General features: G+C 43.3%; 2 pseudogenes; one reads left to right on the top strand and one right to left on the bottom strand.

Annotated features, from left to right (window-relative positions):
- Positions 1-7,503: 7,503 nt before the first annotated feature.
- On the top strand, positions 7,504-8,820 carry LOC114220111 (non-selective voltage-gated ion channel VDAC1-like; annotated as a pseudogene).
- A 6,570-nt stretch (positions 8,821-15,390) lies between these two features.
- On the bottom strand, positions 15,391-17,879 carry LOC114220076 (endosome-associated-trafficking regulator 1 pseudogene; annotated as a pseudogene).
- Positions 17,880-21,486: the final 3,607 nt, after the last annotated feature.

Below are 21,486 nucleotides of genomic sequence, written 5' to 3'. Positions count from 1 at the left end.
CTTCGGCTCAGGTCATGATCCCAGGGTTCTGGATCGAGCCCCACATCAGGCTCCCTCTCCTGCCTGCTGCTCCCCCTGCTTGTGGTCTCTCCCTCTCTCTCTCTGTCAAAAAATAAATAAATAAAATCTTCAAAACAAAACAATGTCTCTGATGTTTGGGGTTATTTCTGCTGCTTCTTAGAATTTTGCTTCCTTTCTTCCTCCTTCCTTCTCCAGCTCATCCAACCTTCGCTTGACCTCTCAGCTTGCCTGGTGGCTCAGATTGGTTTTCAGTGCCCAGTCTTGGAGAGTTTAGAGAAAAAGGAAGGTAAGATTCCTGGATACAGTAGGATGCCCTAGCCCTACAGCTTTTTATTTACTATCTTCTACCCTTTGGGTGGACCCTGGAAAATCTGTGAATGGGTGTTCCCTACCACTTGGATGCCCACATGATTTTGAGGTTGATACTCATGTGCTGGAATAGTGGGGCAGAAAAGACAAAAAAAGGTCTGGTTCTCTGATGACCGTGGAGCCTCCACACAGTCACTGCCTACTTCCAGACTTCTTTGATACACAAGAGAAATGAACGTCTCTCTTGATTAAGCCACTATTCTTTCAGGTTTTCTGTCACATGCAGGTGAGCTTAATGCAAATCACTACAATGCACTTCGGATAGAACATCTTGGTATCTAGAAAATATCTGGCTATTTCAGTCACTGCAACAAATCCACAGAATGGTTACACCCAATCTGCCCCTGCACGTCTTTAAAATTCCTCCACAGACTGCATGTGTCAGGGACAGGCAAAGCTGTAAGACTTCACTCTGTCCTTCAGTGGCTTATAGAGGAGAGAGACTCTCTCTAGTCAACACAAGATGGTGATATTAAAAGGGAAGCGGGCAAGTCCATGTTGAAATTTATAGAAGAAAAGAAATGTGGTAAAGCCTCAGACTGACAGAAATACTGGGGGTTATAGCTCCAGAGTTGCAGACCCCGGAGCACCTCATCTCCAATCAGAGATCATCAGCTCCCTCCTTCTTTTCCTTTAACTACAGCCTGCTCTCGGCTGTACTGAAAGCAGCCAGCACTGCTGTGGGGAATTCCAGATACCACTGTCCGGCAATAGAGACCTTGAGGGACAAGTCCCGAGGTGGGGGCTGGGGGATGAAATCCAAGGGATATAAGTGTGGAGGTGGAAAGAAGATGTGGCCCCCGTTCTCCATTTTGAATAGATGAATGCATTTCTCATAGAAACATTCCTGCTTTTGTTTGCCAGTCTTTCTTGGTTATACTGCAGGTTGGAAAGATTTCTGGTCTGACCAGAAAACTACCTACCATAATTTCTAACATCACTTTAAAGGGAAATACATTCCAAGTTAAGAGGCACCTGGCTGGCTCAGTCAGAAGAGCATGTCACTCTTGATCTTGGGGTCGTGAGTTCAAGGTTGGGTCTAGAGATTCTTAAAAATAAAATCTTTTTTTTTAAATAAAATAAAGGGAAATGCAGTCTGAATTATAAACAGCCAATTAAAAAATTTTCTTAATGCATAACCATTAATTCATTCAACAACTGTTCCTTAAGAGCCTACTAGCTGCAAGTACTGTTCCAAATGTTAGTAATGCAGCAGTGAAGAAAATAAAATAAAATGCTTCCTATTAAGAAACGTTTTTTAAAACGTGGAAATAAGGGCGCCTGGGTGGCTCAGTTGGTTGAGCGACTGCCTTCAGCTCAGGTCATGATCCTGGAGTCCCGGGATCGAGTCCCACATCGGGCTCCCTGCTCAGCAGGGAGTCTGCTTCTCCCTCTGACCTTCTTCCCTCTCGTGCTTTCTATCTCTCATTCTCTCTCTCAAATAAATAAATAAAATCTTTAAAAAATAAATAAATAAAACATGGAAATAAGGCAGGGTGCTTGGGTGGCTCAGATGGTTAAGCATCTACCTTCAGCTTGGGTCGTGATCCCAGGGTCCTGGGATCCAGCCCCGCATGGGACTCCCTGCTCAGTGGGGAGTCTGCTTCTCCCTCTCCCTCGGCCACTCCCCCTGCTTGTGCTCTCTGTCTCTCTCGCTCTCTCAAGTAAATTAAAAAAATCTTTTAAAATTAAAAAAAATAATCTAGGGGGAATACACTTTGTTCAAATTATTGTTTACTCCTGATTAAAGGTTCCAGTCTTAGTGAAGTTACATGTTTTTTCCCATAAAGATACAAATAATTTCTATCCAGTAAAAAAGATTATAACCACAAAGGTTACAATTAATTGCCCTGAAGAACATTAACCAGTTTTGTATCTAAGCTAGATATCTTATTCTAACATTCCTTTATTAAATTGGAACCAGCTTTACAATCTTGATGACTCCCTATTAATTAATTAGTTGAATAAATATTGATAAATATAAATAAATATTTAATAATATAATAAATAAAAATAACTGAATAAATATGTTCATTATATATTTGTATGACAGTCATATGTTTAACTTTTTAAAAATTATACTTTGACAATCTCTTCATGGAGTTTATAATATAGTTACATATCTTACTTCTTTGCTTTCTTTTTTTTTAAAGCTTATATATTTACTTTGTAAGTAATCTCTACACCCAACATGGGGTTCAAACTCATGACCCCAAGATCAAGAGTCACATTCTCTTCTGACTGAGCTAGCCAGCACCCCCCCTTTGCTTTCTTTTTCCAGTTTGGGGTTCAAATTAGTGGGCTACCATGACATAATACTTCCTATTCAATTTTTTCTTTCCTTAAAGAAAAGCACAGCTGGTGACATCACAATCCCAGACTTCAAGCTCTATTACAAAGCTCTAATCATCAAGACAGTATGGTACTGGCACAAAAACAGACACATAGATCAATGGAACAGAATAGAGAACCCAGAAATGGACCCTCCAACTCAATGGTCAACTAATCTTCAGCAAAGCAGGAAAAACCATCCAATGGAAAAAAGACAATCTCTTCCACAAATGGTGTTGGGAAAATTGGACAGCCACATGTAGAAGAGTGAAACTGGACCATTTCCTTACACTACACACAAAAATAGACTCAAAATGGATGAAAGACCTAAATGTGAGACAAGAATCCGTAAAAATTCTAAAGGAGAACACAGGCAGCAACCTCTTTTTTTTTTTGAGATTTTATTTATTTATTTGACAGAGAGAGACACAACGAGAGAGGGAACACAGCAGGGGGAGTGGGAGAGGGAGAAGCAGGCTCCCCGCCTAGGAGGGAGCCCGATGCAGGACTCAATCCCAGAACCCTGGGATCATGACCTGAGCCAAAGGCAGATGCTTAATGACTGAACCACCCAGGCGCCCTGGCAGCAACCTCTTTGACCTCAGCCACAGCAACTTCTTCCGAGAAACATTGCCAAAGGCAAGGGAAGCAAGGGCAAAAATGAACTATTGGGACTTCATCAAGATAAAAAGCTTTTGCACAGCAAAGGAAACAGTCAACAAAACCAAAAGACGGACCAACAGACTGGGAGAAGATATTTGCAAATGACATATCAGATAAAGGGCTAGTATACAAAATCTATAAAGAACTCATCAAACTCAACACCCAAAGAACAAATTATCCAATCAAGAAATGGTCAAAAGACATGAACAGACATTTCTGCAAAGAAGACATACAAATGGCCAACAGACACATGAAAAAATGCTCAACATCACTTGGCATCAGGGAAATACAAATCAAAACTACAATGAGATACCACCTCACACCAGTCAGAATGGTTAAAATTAGTAAGTCAGGAAACAACAGATGTTGGCGAGGATGCAGAGAAAGGGGAATCCTCCTACACTTTTGGTGGGAATGCAAGTTGGTTCAGCCACTCTGGAAAACAGTATGGAGGTTCCTCAAAAAGTTGAAAATAGAGCTACCCTATGACCCTGCAATTGCACTCCTGGGTATTTACCACAAAAATACAAATGTAGTGATCCGAAGGGGCACCTGCACCCCAATGTTTATAGCAGCAGTGTCCACAATAGCCAAGCTATGGAAAGAGCCCAGATGTCCACTGACAGATGAATGGATAAAGAAGGTGTGGTATATATATATATACAATGGAATACTACTCAGCCATCAAAAAATGAAATCTTGCCACTTGCAATGATGTGGATGGAACTAGAGGGTGTGCTAAGCAAAATATGTCAATCAGAGAAAGACAATTATCATATGATCTCACTGATATGTGGAACTTAAGAAACAAAACAGAGGATCATAGGGGAAGAGAGGAAAAAATAAAACAAAATCAGAGAGGGAGACAAACCATAAGAGACTCTTTTTTTTTTTTTTTAATTTATTTGACAGAGACACAGTGAGGGAAGGAACACAAGCAGGGGGAGTGGGAGAGGGAGAAGCAGGCTTCCTGCTGAGCAGGGAGTCCGATATGGGGCTCGATCCCAGGACCCTGGGATCATGACCTTAGCCAAAAGCAGATGCTTAACGGACTGAGCCACCCAGGCGCCCCAACCATAAGAGACTCTTAAGCATAGGAAACAAATTGAGGGTTGCTGGAGGGGAGAGGGTGGGGGGATTGGGTAACTGGGTAATGGACATTAAGGAGGGTATGTGATGTAATGAACACTGGGTATTATATAAGACTGATGAATCACTGACCTCTACCTCTGAAACCAATAATACATTATATGTTAATTGAATTTAAATAAAAATAAATAAGTTAAAAAACATTTTTCTCTTTCCTTAGGTTTTTTTTGGATAGTAAATGGAGGAGACCAGAATGTCACCCCAAAATATTCCCCTTTGACATAAAAATTATTTCAAACTTAAGGCAATTAAGAAGCAGCAAACTCTCCTCTCTACTTGCCCTCTTTCTGCCTACAAGCAGGATATAAATTCTCCTTTTTCTGGACACAGACTTATCAGCTCAAGGCCAATAAACAAGCAATCTGTAAACAAACTTTACTCCATCAGCTTCCTCCCATCTATTTACCTTCCCTCAGTTTGCCACCCTTGGAAGCCTAAAACCAGTTTCCTTTGTCCTGTCATTTCTCTATAAATGTATTGTTCTTTGTTAAGATCCCACAGAAGCCAGAGTTCTAAGCCACTACTTTGAGTTACTCTTCAAGTTTCTCCTATGTGATGTGCTGCACTGCACACATTAAATTCTTTGTTTTTCTCTCATTAATCTGTGTTTTTGTTGAAAAGCCCGGATGAAAACCTAAGATGAGTAAAGTTTTGCCTCCTCTACGTAAAGAAGCAGATCACTTAATGAATGTTTGTGTCTTTGTTCCCCAAGATCATATGCTGAAACTCTAATCACAATGTGATGGTATCTGGAATTGCGGCCTTTGGGAGGTAATTAAGTCATGAGGGTGGAACCTTCAGCCAGAGAACTGGCTCTCATCCTCTGCCATGTAAGGATACAAAAAGTCAGCAATCTACAGCTTAGAAAAGGACTTTTGCCAGAACCCAGCTCTGCCAGCACCCTGATCTCATACTTTCAGCCTCCAGAACTGTGAGAAATAGATTTCTATTATCGACGCATCACCCTCAGTCTATGGTAATTTGTTATAGCAGCCTGAACTAAGACATCCCCCTTACAAATATCATTTTGACTGTTTCTGCAATGCAGATGACAGTTAATGAAACCACTATCATCTAGTCTGGTTGCAAATAGGTATGCAAGTATTTAGGGTTGGATTTTTACAGATCAAGTCAAGGACCAGAACAGTTGGCTTCAGGGGCACCTGGGTGACTCAGTTGGTTAATTGTCTGACTCTTGATTTCGGCTCAGATCATGATCTCAAAGTCATGAAATCAAACCCCACCCACATCAGGCTCTCACTCAGCACGGAGTCTGCTTAAGATTCTCTTTCTCCCTCTCCCTTTGCCCCTCCCCACCCCGTTGCCCTCACTCTATCTAAATAAATGAATAAAATCTTTAAAAAAAAAAGTTTCAGCAGGAGGTCATGAGTCCATGGGCTATAGAAGAAAAAGCAGGCTTCCCTGGCTCTTAGTGTCTTATTAAATCACTCCTTGTATATAGCATCCCTTTCCCTTTCAATGTCTTTAGAGAGAGCACTGTGAATGAGATGTGCAAACTTCCTGTGAGGTTGAAACTTCAGGGCCACCCTGTCATCCAGCCCAGTGTTGAGGACCTGAGGTGACTTGGCAATATCTTTGTGCTTTGTGCCAAGTGCACCCCTGTTTACCCTGTGTGGGTTTTTTTTTTTACTCCCTTCTCTTTTGTTATCTTTTTTATTATTTTGACATTTATTCAAAAAGTCTTTATTGAGTGCCTATTGTATATGAAGCACTGTGGCAGTTAGGAATTAAATGGTAAGTCAAAACATGTCCCCACCTCTCATGGAGTTTATAGTGATTATCCATGAACAATAACAACAATAATAACTAATACATATAGAATCATTACTATGTGCCAGGCCTTCCTCCAAGCACTGTACATTTATTATTTAATTCAAACAGCTAGAAAGGTATTATTTTTTAAAAGATTTATTTATTTATTTATTTGAGAGAGAGTGCACATGGGGGGGGAGGGTCAGAGGGAGAAGCAGACTCCCTGCCGAGCAGGGGCCTGATGTGGGACTCGATCCAGGGACTCCAGGATCATGACCTGAGCCGAAGGCAGTCGCTTAACCAATTGAGCCACCCAGGCGCCCTAGAAAGGTATTATTGTCACCACTTTATAGATAAGGAAACCAAGGCAAGGAAAGTCAGAAATTTGCCCAGTCACATGGCTACAAGTGGTGGACCTACTTGTCACCACTTTCCTGTCTTCACCGTCCTATCAAAGTAGATGTCACCTGAGGTGTTATACTAATCCATTTACTCATTCATCCACTCATCTCACTGTTATTAAACATCTTTGACGTGCCAAGGATGTGGCTGTGGTTTTGGACAAAGAATTAGGAGCAGTCCCTGTCATTGAGTAGATCACAATTTACTGAGAAAGATAGACCCATAAACACATAATTCCTGCCTAACCTGTCAATTAGAAATGCAGGGCTACATACCAAGTGGAATGGAAACAAAGAAGTGGAAGTGACTCACTTTTGTCTAGGATTGCTGAGAAAGACTTTACAGAAGAGAAAATGTTTTATTAGTGTCTTGAAGCTTAATAGCAACTCATTAGTTAAAGAATAATAGAGAGGGGTGCCTGGGTGGCTCAGTTGGTTGGGCGACTGCCTCCGGCTCAGGTCATGATCCTGGAGTCCCGGGATCGGGTCCCGCATCGGGCTCCCTGCTCGGCAGGGAGTCTGCTTCTCGCTCTGACCCTCCCCCCTCTCATGTGCTCTCTCTCATTCTCTCTCTCTTTCAAATAAATAAATAAAATCTTTAAAAAAAAAAAAAAGAATAATAGAGAGAATAATCCAGAGAAAGGAGAGAACATAAGGAGAGGCCTGGAGTCATGCCAGTACCAGGTGTGTGGGCATTGTAGGTGGGTGGGAAGTAGCAGGACTTAAGGATCAGAAGTTGAGTTGGGGCTCTGTTGCTCATGCTACCCAGCCTGACACCACTACCCATGAGCCAGGGATGGCTGTGCCTCCCATGAATGCTCATCTTGGCAAATTTGCCAGGGATGTCTTTACCAAGGGCTATGGATTTGGCTTCATAAAACCTGATTTGGAAACAAAATCTGAGGGGCATCTGGGTGGCTCAGTCAGTTAAGCCTCTGCCTTCAGCTCAGGTCATGGTCCCGGGGTCCTGGGATCGAGCCCCGCATCGGGCTCCCCACTCTGCGGGAAGCCTGCTTCTCCCTCTCCCACTCCCCCTGCTTGTGTTCCCTCTCTCGCTGTGTCTCTCTCTGTCAAATAAATAAATAAAATCTTAAAAAAAAAGAAAGAAAGAAAAATCTGAGAATGAACTGGAGTGTACAAGCTTAGGTTTTGCCAACACTGAGACCAACCACCAAGGTGAGGGTTAGCCTGGAAACCAAGTACAGATGCACCAAACATGGTCTGATGTCTGTGGAGAAATGGAACACTGCCAACACACGAGGCATGGAGATCTTTGTGGAAGATCAGCTTGCATGTGGACTGAAGCTGACTTTTGATTCATCCTCTCACCAAATATGGGGGATAGGGGCAGGATGATGGGGGTGGGGGATAAAGGTGTGGGATGCTAAAATCAGGACAGAGCATAAGTGAGAGTGCATCAGCCTGGATGTGGATTTCTACATGACTGGGCCTTCAGTCTGGGATGCTCAGGTGCCAGGTCAAGAAGGTTGGCTGGCTGGTTGGCTAGCTCCCAGATGAATTCTGAGACCACAAAATCTGGGGGGACCCAGAGCAACTTTGCAGTTGGCTACAAGACTGATGAACTGCAACTTCACACTAATGTAAATGACAGGATAGAGTTTAGTGGCTCCATTTATCAGAAGGTGAACAAGAAGGTGGGCGCCTGGGTGGTTCAGTCGCTAAGTGTCTGCCTTCAGTTCAGGTCATGATCCCAGAGTTCTGGGATCAAGCCCCACATCAGGCTCCCTGCTCCATGGGAAGACTGCTTCTCCCCCTCCCACTCGCCCTGCTTGTGTTCCCTCTTTCTCTCTGTGTCTCTCTCTCTGTCAAATAAATAAATAAAATCTTTAAAAAAGAAGTTGGAGACTAATGTTCATCTGGTCTGGACAGCAGGAACTAGTAACACTCATGTTGGAATAGCAACCAAGTATCAGATGGACCCTGATGCCCATTTCCCAACTGAAGTGAACAACTCCAGCCTGATGGGTTTAGGATATATTCAGACCCTAAAGCCAGGGGTGTCGGACTGACACTGTCAGCTCTGCTGGGTGGCAACATTGTCAACACTGGTGGCCACAAACTTGGTCTAGGCCTGGAATGCAAGCATAATTGAATACTGTACAACCGTTTAATTTTAAACTATTTTGCAGGGTAGCTACCTTCAGAATTTAGTCACGTTTTTCTGGGATGCAGTATTGCTAAATATCATGTTAGGCCTCCAGATTAAAGATGATTCTGCTTTAAGGTGTTACCCTTTCAGAGATACAGAGGAAACCCGGTTCCAAAAAAAGGTACTTTGAGCAGTAGACTTGAGGGGATCTTGGTGGCCTATAGAGATGTCATATTTCTTTTTTTATCTAGAAATGGCTCCTAGTGGAAGCTGATAATTTATAGGCAATTTGTAAATTGGTATTGAGTACATGAATAAAATTCTGACTTCCTGAGAGGTAAACCTTGGTTTCCTACCCTAAAGGAGGAGAGGCTTGTTGTTTGATGTTGTGTACTAACTCATCTGAAAGAGACTTTATTTTTTTAAGATTTTATTTATTTATTTGAGATAGAGAGCACAAACAAGCAGGGGCAAGGGGAGGGATGGGCAGAGGGAGAGGGAGAAGAAGACTCCCTGCTGAGCAAGGGGCCCGACACAGGGCTAGATCCCAGGGGATCATGATCTGAGCTAAAGGCAGACGCTTAACCCACTGAGACACCCAGGTGTCCCTGAAAGAGAATTTATTTTTTTTTTTTAAAGATTTTATTTATTTATTTGAGAGAGAGAATGAGATAGAGAGAGAGAGCATGAGACGGGGGAGGGTCATAGGGAGAAGCAGACTCCCTGCCGAGCAGGGGCCTGATGTGGGACTCGATCCTGGGACTCCAGGATCATGACCTGAGCCGAAGGCAGTCGCTTAACCAACTGAGCCACCCAGGCACCCCTGAAAGAGACTTTAGACAGATTTTCACGACCTGTTTCCACCCCAGTCCACACCTTTTTTACACAAGAAATAGTCTTCAGTGCACAGTAGCTGGTTTTTTTATGTGCCATTTTGGGGTAGAGAAGCTGGATGTGATGAAACCAATAATTCAGGACTTAATTACCTTTCATGTTGTGTTTTTTTGCCCTTGCACCAGATGAAACAGCTTCTAAGACTTCTAGCTGCAAGCAGGAACAGTCTCTGTGACTGTAATCACGTTGTGATGTCTTTTGGAATCTAAATTGGATTTCTATTTATATTCTTGCCACTCGGTTTATTTTTCAGTAGTTTAATGGGTACATTTTAGAGTCTTACATTTTGTGTGGAATTAGATCCTTCCTTTCCAATGCTCTAATTAACATAAAGTAAAATTTGGATAAAATATTAGAACCTAAAAAAAAAAAAACAGTTCAGTTGGAAACAAAGGGTGACTATTGACCTTATTCAAAGGGGTTTCAGCTGGGGATTAATGCATACAGGTCTGTATTTTAGAGGCTCTCTAGCACTATTTTTTAAAAAGATTTTATTTATTTATTTGAAAGAGACAGAGAGCACAAGCAGGGGGGAGGGGCAGAGGGAGAGGGAGAAGCAGACTCCCCGCTGAGCAGGGAGCCTGGAAGGGGGGTGATCCCAGGACCCTGAGATCATGACATGAGCTGAAGGCAGGTGATTAATTGACTGAGTCACCCAGACGCCTCTCTGGCACCATTGTGAAAGACGTCAAGGCCAGAATATCCTGAGAAAAGGAAAAACAAGTTGATAACTATTGTAGCCATCTAAATGTTATTTCAGTTATGGAACAGGATTAATTCAATTAATTCTCATAACCCACATAAAGTAGACGTAACCATATGCCATTTACAGATGAGGCAATCAATGAATAGAGAGGTGTGTAGACTTACCAATAGCCAGTAAATGGAGTCAGATTTCAAACCCAGGCAGTCTGTCTTTTTTTTTTTTTTTAATATTTTATTTATTTATTTGACAGAGAGAGAGAGCACAAGCAGGGGGGAATGGTAGGCAAAGGGAGAAGCAGGCTCCCTGCCAAGCAGGGAGCCCAATGTGGGGCTTGATCCCAGGACCCTGGGATCATGACCTGAGCTGAAAGCAGACACTGAACCTACTGAGCCACCCAGGCATGCCCCCCCTTTTTTAAGATTTTATTTATTTATTTAAGAGAGAGAGAGAGCACGAGCAGGGGAAGGGCAGAGGGACAGGGACAAGCAGGCTCCCTGCTGAGCAGGGAGCCTGACATGGGGCTCAATCCCAGAGCCCCGATATCATGACCTGAGCCCAAGGCAGATACTTAACCCACTGAGCCACCCAGGTGCCCCCAGGCAGTCTGCTTTTTTAGAAGCTTTGGGAATAAGGATAGAGTGCTACTGTAGGTGGGGCTGGGGGAGGCAGAGTATTATGGAGCAAACTTTCTTACAAATCCGCTTTCACCATCTCTCTCCTTTTCCAGAGGTGACACTCTGGCTGCTAATCTCTCTGCTCTAAGGGCTAATGCTGTCACACTGCTTTTCTTGAGAACTTTCTTCTTCTCCAGCCTGGTTGTGTATATTCCACATAGCTCTGAGAATGTGACCCTCCTCGCCCAAGCACCCTCCTAGGCTAAGTGAAATCTCCTCCAGATCAGATTTTTTTTTTTTTTTTTTTTTTTTGGTGATACTCAAACCCTGCTTTCAGTTCCAGGGAAGGTGGGAGGAGAAGTCTGGGAGTTCGATGGCTTTATGACATTGGATTTTTATTTCAGGTTTGTTTTGTTTGTGGTGCCTCAGGGATATTCAAGTGGAGATGAGAAAAGAAGCCACAGTGAGAGAAGCCAGAGGTTTGAAGATTTTCTTTTGAAAACACTTATTAAAAAAAGAAAAAGAAGGAAAGAGAATAGTTATTAAATGTTTGGTTTCAGACGCTTAACAGGAATATTCAAATAGTATCTCCCTGGTCATTACTCCTAGTATTTTGGAAGGCCGCCCTTGTACACAGCTAGATATTTTTTCTAAATAACTCTGAAAAGGAAACCAAACCAGTGCATCAGTGGCCAAGTTCTCGCAGCCTGTTTCTTTTAATGTAGGATTTTTTCTGAAGATAGTTTAGGATACATGTTTTAAAATTCACAATTTCCTCAAGTTTAAACAGCCACATAGGGACATATGTCATAATACTTGTACAAAAAAAATTGATAAATACATGTATGTAAAGGTTGTAATTTTTATTTTTATTTTTCCTAGTAAAGAAAAACTGCATGTTGACTACAGAGAATATAAAATACAGAAGTTAAAAAATTCATCTTACCATCATATATAAACATTATAAACATTTGTACATATTTCCTTCCATATTACTTCCCTCTTCTTTCTTTTTGATTACTGCATTTCTTTTATTTTATAATTACAATGTTCCATTTCTTTTTTTATTTTTATTTTTATTTTTTTTAAAGATTTTATTTATTTATTTGACAGAGACAAAGCAAGAGAAGGAACACAAGCAGGGGGAGTGGGAGGGGGAGAAGCAGGCTTCCTGCTGAGCAGGATGCGGGGCTTGATCCCAAGACCCTGGGATCATGACCTGAGCCGAAGGCAGACACTTAATGACTGAACCACCGAGGCACCCCTCTGGTGTTCCATTTCAAATATAGTTATTTCTTCCTCATAGTATATAAACTGCTACTTAAAATATATATATTTGTTGGGGCTCCTAGCTGGCTCAGTTTTTCCATGCTCAGTTGGAGCATGTGACTCTTGATCTCAGAGTTGGAGGTTTGAGCCCCACGTTGGGTGTAGAGATTACTTAAGAATAAAATCTTTAAAACTGTATATATTTGTTTTTTAAATGGCAAAAATAATTCATTCTCACTGTTTAAAAAAAAAGTCATGCAATACAAAAATACATAGAGTCAAAAACATACGTCTCCCTGCCTTTTCTCAGACTTATTCCCCAAGGTACCTCAAGTGATGGTTTGATTAAATCCTCAAGTTTTTACAAAAGCAATTCTTGGGATAATTTTTCCTCCCATACCTGTAATCTAAATCAATATAAGCAGGGCGCCTGGGTGGCTCAGTTGGTTAAGCGACTGCCTTCAGCTCAGTTCATGATCCTGGAGTCCCTGGATCCAATCCCACATCGGGCTTCCTGCTCAGCAGGGAGTCTGCTTCTCCCTCTGACCCTCTTCCCTCTCATGCTTTCTATCTCTCATTCTCTCTCTTTCTCAAATAAATAAATAAAATCTTTAAAAAAATAAATTAAAAAAATAAATCAATATAAGTATATTTTCCCTAAAGTGTTGTTAATGATTACTTGTCTAACTTTTTTAGGATTACTTTTTTTACCCTGTTTTTAATAATTATGTAAGATGCAATGTTGCTAAAACACTGGAATGCCAGTTCACCTTGCTGTGAATGAGTTGGTGGAAGATTTTATATCAAGAGTGTTGTTGGAATACAGGCATTCCTTGAATAGAGGCTGATTATGTCTTAGATTCTCTTCTTTCTTCACCTTTCTTAAAAATAAATTTTTTAGGGGCACCTGGGTGGCTCAGTCAGTTAAACATCTGCCATTGGCTCAGGTCATGGGATCAAGTCCCACATCTGGCTCCCCGCTCAGCAGGGAGTCTATTTCTCCTTCTGCCCCCTCCTCCGCTCATGCATGTGTTCTCTCTCTTTCAAATGAATAAATAAAATCTTTTTTTAAAAAGTAAATTTTTTATTATGGGATAATTTTAGATCTACAGAAAGATACAAAAATAGTACAGATGGTTCCTGTATACACTTCACCCAACTTTCCCCAATGTTAATATCTTGTATAACCATGGTATGTTTGCCAAAGCTAAGAAATTAACACTGGCACAACACTATTAACTACAGACTCCATTTGGATTTTATTAGTTTTTTCATTAATATCCTTATTCTGTTCCAGGATCCAATTCAGGATATCTCATTTCATTTAATCACTCCATCTTTTTAATCCCATCGTTTCACTGCTCTCTAGGAAAGTTCATGGGAAGGGAAAGGGTTTCGAGACAGAGCACACATGGACACATTTGAGATCATGTTAGCAAAATGAGGCTGTACTCATTGGAGTTTTGAGATTCTTGGTGGATGTTATTTTACTTAGTCATCCTGCCTCCTTCAGGCAAAAGTATTTGAGGGGTAGCTGTACCAAATGTTATCCGTGAGTGGAAATCCTCAGGGCATCATTTGAGAGATGTCAGACATGACTCCATTCTCAAAAATAGCTCCTACCCCACCAAGCTTTTCATGGAAATCAGAGCAACAGGGATTTGCTTACCACTCTGGACCACAGATGCCTCCATATATCTTTACTAAAAGTGCAGATCATCTTCATATTAATTTATCAGGTCAGTTTCTTTGGCGGGTTGTCAGGTAAGCTGATATAAGGGAACAAGCTTGGGTGGGTGTGTAAAGGAAATGCTGGAGGACTGGCTTGGGCACACAGAGAAAAATGTGGAACACATTCATTTATGCTGTTAAAGGAAATCAAAGTAGGGCGCCTGGGTGGCTCAGTTGGTTAAGCGACTGCCTTCAGCTCAGGTCATGATCCTGGAGTCCCGGGATTGAGTCCCATATCGGGCTCCCTGCTCGGCAGGGAGTCTGCTTCTCCCTCTGACCCTCTTCCCTCTCGTGCTCTCTGTCTTTCATTCTCTCTCTCTCAAATAAATAAATAAAATCTTTAAAAAATAATAAAATAAAAAATAAAAAAAATTTTAAAAAGGAAATCAAAGTATACTTAGAACTGGGAGCCTATAGGCTCCCCAGCTTATATAGGGGGATAGTTGGAAGGCAGAAAGTTTGGAGAGAAGGAAAAGTACGCTTTAAGAGGTGGAAGCAAATGTCTGTGAGAGCTGATAGGAAAAGACAAGTCTAGCCTTCTTTATACCTTTTCTGCAACTGAATCAGCGCTATACAGAACACAACGCCCACAGCCCCTATGACTATTGTGGGTGTTCATAGTCATATCCGTGCTGAAAATATTAAAATACTTCTGATTCAGTTGGTAAAGCAGGTGCTCCCCTGAGCCCCCAAGTACCTTTCCACCGCCCTGTCTGCCCCTGCTCCTGCCCTGGGACCCCGGCGGGAAGGCTTACAGCTCCCTGGCACACCAGGAGAATCCTGCCCAATGGGCCAGGGCCCCATGTCATTTCTGATGACTGGGCCAAAGTGAGCAAATACTTGTGTATTGCTCCTGCTGATAAAGACCATGACCCAGATCTTTTGCTGTATTTTAGATGCTGAGAGGATTCCAACTATCAGGGATTTCCAGACTCAAGCCAGATTTCTACAATACACATAGAATTCCTCCACTAGTTCATCTTAACTTACTTTTTAAAAAAAATTTTTGGTAAAATATATATAACAAAATTTGCCATTTAATCATTTTTTAAAAAGATTTTATTTATTTATTTGACAGAGAGAGCATGAGAGAGCACAAGCAGAGGGAGTGGTAGAGGTAGAGGGAGAAGCAGACTCTCCCCACTGGGGTGGGAGCCTGCTGTGCGGCTCGATCCAAGGACCCTGAGATCATGACCTAAGCCAAAGGCAGATGCATAACCAAGTGAGCCACCCAGGTGCCCCCATTTAGTCATTTTTTTAAATGTCTTTTATTTTTTTTTATTTTTTTAAGATTTATTTATATATTTTGAGAGAGTGAGAATGAGAGAGAGAGAGTACATGAGAGGGGGGAGGGTTAGAGGGAGAAGCAGTCTCCTCGCCAAGCGGGGAGCCTGATGCAGGACTCGATCCTGGGACTTCAGGATCATGACCCGAGCCGAAGGCTGCGCTTAACCGACTGAGCCACCCAGGCGCCCCCATTTAGTCATTTTTAAGTGTACAATTCAGTGGCATTAAGGTGATTTTATAGCCTTGTTAACAAGAATGCATTTTTAAAGTTTATTTATTTATTTTTTAATAATCTCTACACTCAGTGTGTTGCTGGAACTTGCAACCCCAGCAACAAGAGTCACATGCTCTTTCAACTTAGTCAGCCAGGCACCTGACCAAGAATGCAAATCTTATTATTCCTGGGCATCTTAAGGGCCTGTGCTTTGTCTCACACTATTTCTTTTTTTTTTTTTTTAGGAGTTTTACAATTTATTAAATAGGAAAGCTGTCAATTTGAACAGGAGGGAAAAGGCAAGTTTATTTAAAAAAATAACATCTACAGAAAAATAGGGAAGAAGGCACATAGTGCATGTTCTGCCTTCCCTCTGTGGGGGAGCAGTTGGAAAGGCACTGTGGACAGCTTCGTGCTAACACAGGGAGGCTCTGCACACTCTAAATCCATGAATTCTAAACTTCATCGTATAAAACCCCACTTGAAACATGTATCAAAACCCTCCAGCCAAAGCAGTTTTGCAAACCCGAAGGCCCACGTGTGCATTTAGATAGCTGCACACAGTGGCCCACCTGGGTGACCCGGGGCCCGCGTGGAGCATCTGCGCTCAGGTCTCCCAGGGCAGGCACCGCCCGCAGGCCCACAGGACTGGACTCCGAGCCAGCGGGGGCACCAGGTGAGGTTGGAGAGGAACTAGGGCCCTTCTGAGGCAACCACTCACCGCGGCTCCCCTACTTTCTCTCCTGTCGAAATTAAGGACGAGCAATTGACTTATCTTATAATTAACTTTCCAGAATGACAACGGAAAACACTCATTGTAGAACTGTGGTTTTCAGGTTTAGTAACTTCAAAAAATCACTGGCTTTTATAGAAACGTCTTCCGATAGAGCATTAGTCCGTGAAGTAGCGGGAGCTACCGCAGAAGGCTTGCGGAGAAGCCAGTGCTGCTCTCACGCGGGGGTTGCTTCTCCCTGCAGCGGGCCGCTCACACTGTGCGGTCGTGAAATTAGCATGTCATGATAAATATCTTTACTACGGTGAGGACGACATATTTAAAGACACAGCGGCATTTCCAAGTCCGGGTGTGAGCGGAGCTGTGACCTGGAAGCACCTCAGGGTTCTCAAGACTCCTCCTCCTCATCTTTAATTTCAGAAATTTTGTCTATAGATTTAAGGATTTCAGCAACAAGATTCAACGTTTCAGCTCTGGAAACCAGCTGCTTTATTGAGGACATTGGGCATTGTTCATGACGACGCAGAGGTTCTGCAAGGCCACGTCGCTGTTCGGCTTCACCACCATCAGGCTGGCGCCCTGGCCAGACCTCAAGGCTTCATTCTCACCCTTTTAATTAGAGACCTGTGCCTGGAGCAAGCTGATCTCCTGTTTAAGCTTCATGACTTGGTTTTCTGCCTTCACAGTCCGTCTCGTCATCAGCTCCAGGTTCTGCTCCACCTGCTGGACCACTGACTCCAGATCGTGGTAGTCACTTTCCTCCTTGATCATTTTGGCTTCCAGCTTCCGCTCCAGTGTCCTCACCATTTCTGTCTGAATCTCAGAGAAGCTCTGAACTTCAGTCAGCTTTCTTCTCAGCTTAGAATTTTCATCTTTCAGTGTTTCATAGCTTATCTGCAGTGTCCGGAGATGCCTGTCTCCCAGAGACTCTCCGTGGGCCGCGAAGTCTACGCTGGGGTTCCCGCCGGAGAGGCGCGAGAGTCAGAGTCGCTCAGCGTCCCCGGGGGCAGTGTCTCGGGCGCCACCAACTCCGACTGGGCAGAGAAAAAGGAGACGTGAGTGCTGCAGGGTGCCGTGCTGGCGGCGACCTCGGAGGAGGGGGTCTGCTCCACCGTGGATGGCAGGTAGGCCCCGTTCCACCCGTCGTACTCATCCTCGTCCAGAAGATGGCCAGCCCCCGTAGGGTCTTCAAAAAATGGCTGCTGATGTTCTAAGCCATACCCCACGGTCTGGGAGGTCGGGGAGTTGCGGCCGAGTCCCAGAGAGTGTCTCGTGGCTTCCTTGGAATAAATCCTGTTGTTGGCTTGTATCCTCTCCCGACAGGCTGAGGTTCTTGGTTTTCAGAAACTCCTTAAAGGAGAATGGATTGGCCTCTGCAAGATCTTCAAATTTATCATCTCCCAAATGTGTCTCTTGGGCTCCTGGCAGACCTTGCTTAGTACATTTCCCCTTTCCGTAGCCAAAATCTGCAGCCCCGCCCGGCGCGGCAGGGGCGGCCCCGGGGCCCGGAGGGCTCGGCCCAGCCGCCCGGCCCGGCCGCTCGCCGTCCGGAATGACGAGGCTCCGGGCTCGCGACAGCGGGGCAACGCCCGGGCGGCGCGCATAGCCCGCCATCGCCGCAGGCCCGCCGGCGCCCGCCCTCCCTAGCTAGCCTGGCAGCGGCGGCTCCATGGCCCCGGCTCCCACCCGGCCGCGGTCCGAGTCTGCCGACCCCGTCGCCCGCTGCCCAGCCGCCGCTCCCAGCCTCTCGCTGCGGCTTCCTGTCTCACACTGTTTCTTTCACTTCAAATATTTTGCTCTTTCATCTGCCTATTGAAACCCTGAATATATATCTCAATGTCCACCAAATCTTCATTAATCTCTCATAGCAGAAACTAAGCCCTGCGTGCTCTAAATTCTTAAAACACACAATTTGAAACTCTCAAATATTTCCACTTCTGCCTTGCATTATCATTTTTGTGTGTGTGTATGTTTATTAATGCCATCTAGACATCTGTTTCTTCAAGTGTTATGCAGGGATTACCTCTCTTAGAATCACCTGCTTTAAAACAACGATGATCTAGGGCGCCTGGGTGGCTCAGTCGTTAAGCGTTTGCCTTCCGCTCAGGTCATGATCCCAGAGTCCTGGGATCGAGCCCCACATCGGGCTCCCTGCTCGGCGGGAAGGCTGCTTCTCCCTCTCTCACTCCCCCTGCTTGTGGTTCCTCTCTCGCTGTGTCTCTCTCTGTCAAATAAATAAGATCTTTTAAAATAAAAAAATAATAAAAATAAAACAATGATGATCCTCAGACCCCAATACCAGAAATTCATTTAATAAGTCTGGAAGAGGGCCCAGATCCTGCATTTTAAACAAGTTCCCCGAGGGATCTTATGCATACTAAAGTCTGAGAGCAAAGTTCTAGGCAATTTCTCCTAAAGGGTAGGGGCTATGTCTGGCTTATTTTACCATCTTTTGTAGCACTTGTGCTCTGAACTTAATAAATCCTGAATTGAGCAGCTCGATTGACTGTATACCAAAAATGTGATTTTCTCTTCATCTCTATGATTTAGACAACTGGTTTTTTGTGTTTGTTTTTGAATGGCCAGTGTCCAGTCCTATTTCTACTGAAAGCATCTCATTTTCTTTGTTTCCCTGAAGAAACTACTTCTTCCGAGTATTACACTATGTAGTTCGGATAGAGTTAAATCTACTCCCTGGTTCTGGAAATGGGAATGTTATCCAGGCCAGCCTTCAAAGTGTAACGAGTTCTCCTGGCCACAGTGATTTGTTCAGGGGTGTGCATACGACCCAAGCTGAGACAGGGGGGTCAATCCTAGCATTATGGTGAACTCTTTCTCTTGAGATTGTTAAACTGAAATCATATAGCTTGAAGTCAACACAGGGCTGCCTGGGTACAAAACCACTGAAAAAGAAAGTGGAGCCTAGGGACTGATGAGAAAGACAGTATCCTGAGAACATCATTTGAGTACCTGGATAAAGCCTTTCCTGAAGTTTACTCCTTAAACTTGCAGGTATTAAGCCAATTAACCCTCTTCTGGCTTTGTCTTGCTTACAGTGGGAGTCCTGATATACCTTTTATATTGCCCTCCACCACTTGATATTGTGAGTAAACAACTTGGAGTCTTGGACTTTCCCTAACCCTCTCTGCCAATGCTAAATATGATAAATATAATTTCACAACAATGCTCAGGCCTGTTCAGACTTCTTTATTTCATTTGCATGGGTGTGACTTAAATCCCTCCATGAGAGCAGCTTTTATATACTTCCGAGCGTGAACTGAGTGCTAAGCCACTTTAGATGAGGATATTGTAGATGTCATCTTTCCTGGAAAACTTCCCTGCCTCTTACACTTCCTAACATTCCAGGTTAAGAGGCTGTCTTATAGGGGTGCCTGGGTGGCTCAGTTGTTAAGTGTCTGCCTTTTGGCTCAGGTCATGATCCCAGGATCCTGGGATCGAGTCCCACATCGGGCTCCTTGCTCAGCGGGAAGCCTGCTTCTCCCTCTCCCACTCCTGCTTGTGTTCCTGCTCTCGCTATCTCTCTCTCTGTCAAATAAATAAATACAATCTTTTTTTTTAAGATTTTATTTATTTTTTTGACAGAGAGAGACACAGCAAGAGAGGGAACAAAAGCAGGGGGAGTGGGAGAGGGAGAGAGAGAAGCAGGCTTCCCGCTGAGCAGAGAGCCTGATGCGGGGCTTGATCCCAGGACCCTGGGATCATGACCTGAGCGGAAGGCAGACACTTAACGACTGAGCCACCCAGGCACCCCTAAATAAATAAAATCTTTAAAAACAAAAGAGGGTCTCTTTTAGTTTCTATACTTACCCTTTTTCCAGCCCCCTTTATTCTGTTATAATTGTTTCTTACCCGCTTTCCCAAGTGCAGTTTCTTTTGTCTTTTTTGTTTGTTTTGTAATCTCCAACACCCAGCCCAGTGCTTTGTACAGAAGTATGTACTTGACATACAATTATTGAATGAATGGATGAATAATGAATGATGAGAATTACATAAATTAAGAGAAACTCATTTCTTTCCCCATACTTTCTCTAAGAAGGCTGCAGCAAATCAGTAACTACATTTAAGATGTCTGCTCATCAGTCTTGTTGCCTTATCTTCCATTCTATGAGGCATATAGAGATGGATCTTGGTAAAGTATTCAAAAGCTGGCAACCAGGAGTGAAGGGTTGAAAACAGGGAAAATGAACAAATGAAGGAGCCTGGAAGTTATCCTGGGAAAGGAAGATTGGAATAGAAAACAAAATTCTCTTCAAATACTTGCAGTGGTTGGGAACCAGGGCAAAAATGAGGCCAATAAATTAAGACTGAAGTTCCGCAATAGAGAATTCTAATGATGAAGGCAAACAGAGGTACAACATAGCTGCTTCAGGACTTGCTGAGCTTTCCATTCCTGAGGACGCCCCTGTAGAGCCCAGATATCAGTAGAACAGTAGATAGTGGGGGTCAGGAATTCAAATATTGGCCTTTACAAAGGTGTCCTGCCACCCAGAGAACATTAAGTTTTTAGAAACTTTTTAAGAATTCTAAGAATCTGGGGCGCCTGGGTGGCTCAGTAGGTTAAGTGTCTGCCTTTGGCTCAGGTCATGATCTCAGGGTCCTGGGATCCAACCCCACGTTGGGCCCCCTGCTCAGCGGGGAGTGGGCTTCTCCCTCTCCCTCTGACTCACCTCCCCCTGGTGCTCGCTCTCTCTCTGGTGCTCACTCTCCCTCTCTCTCTCTCAAACAAATAAATAAAATCTTAAAAAAAGAAAAAAGAATTTTAAGAATCTTTGACTTTTAAGTATCTTTTTTTTTTAATTCTACTAAGTTATTGTTTCTTATGTAATGAGACATTTGCAAATGAGGAATTGTAGCCCCCTCTTGCTTCAGTGTTACACCGAGGGACAAGACAATCATGTAGCCCAAAATCATGGCTTTGCATTTGGTCAAAACAGGGCTCAGAAGCATGGGGTTGTTCTACATATGTCCTGTATTCTGTTCACCCCAATCTTAGGGCTTTATCAGTGTAAACTTTGCTCAAGTACGACTGCACGTTTGTGTATGTCTTTTGGTAATTTTCCTTATCATCCTTAGGTGGTGACTAATTAATTAAGGATGCAGGCCCTCCTATAAAAATCAAAGGTTGTGTTTGGAAAAGGGTAGTCTAAGGAACCTGCATCAAAATCTCTCAGGACATCTTAAGAATGCATATTCCTGGGTC

This window comes from Eumetopias jubatus, unplaced genomic scaffold, assembly GCF_037043125.1.
Source record: "Eumetopias jubatus isolate StellerSeaLion01/CBP00866 unplaced genomic scaffold, mEumJub1_p1.0 scaffold_2, whole genome shotgun sequence".
Lineage (NCBI taxonomy): Eukaryota > Metazoa > Chordata > Mammalia > Carnivora > Otariidae > Eumetopias > Eumetopias jubatus.
The sequence above is the reverse complement of the archived record's forward strand: the minus strand, read 5'-3'. Positions and strand labels throughout refer to the sequence as shown.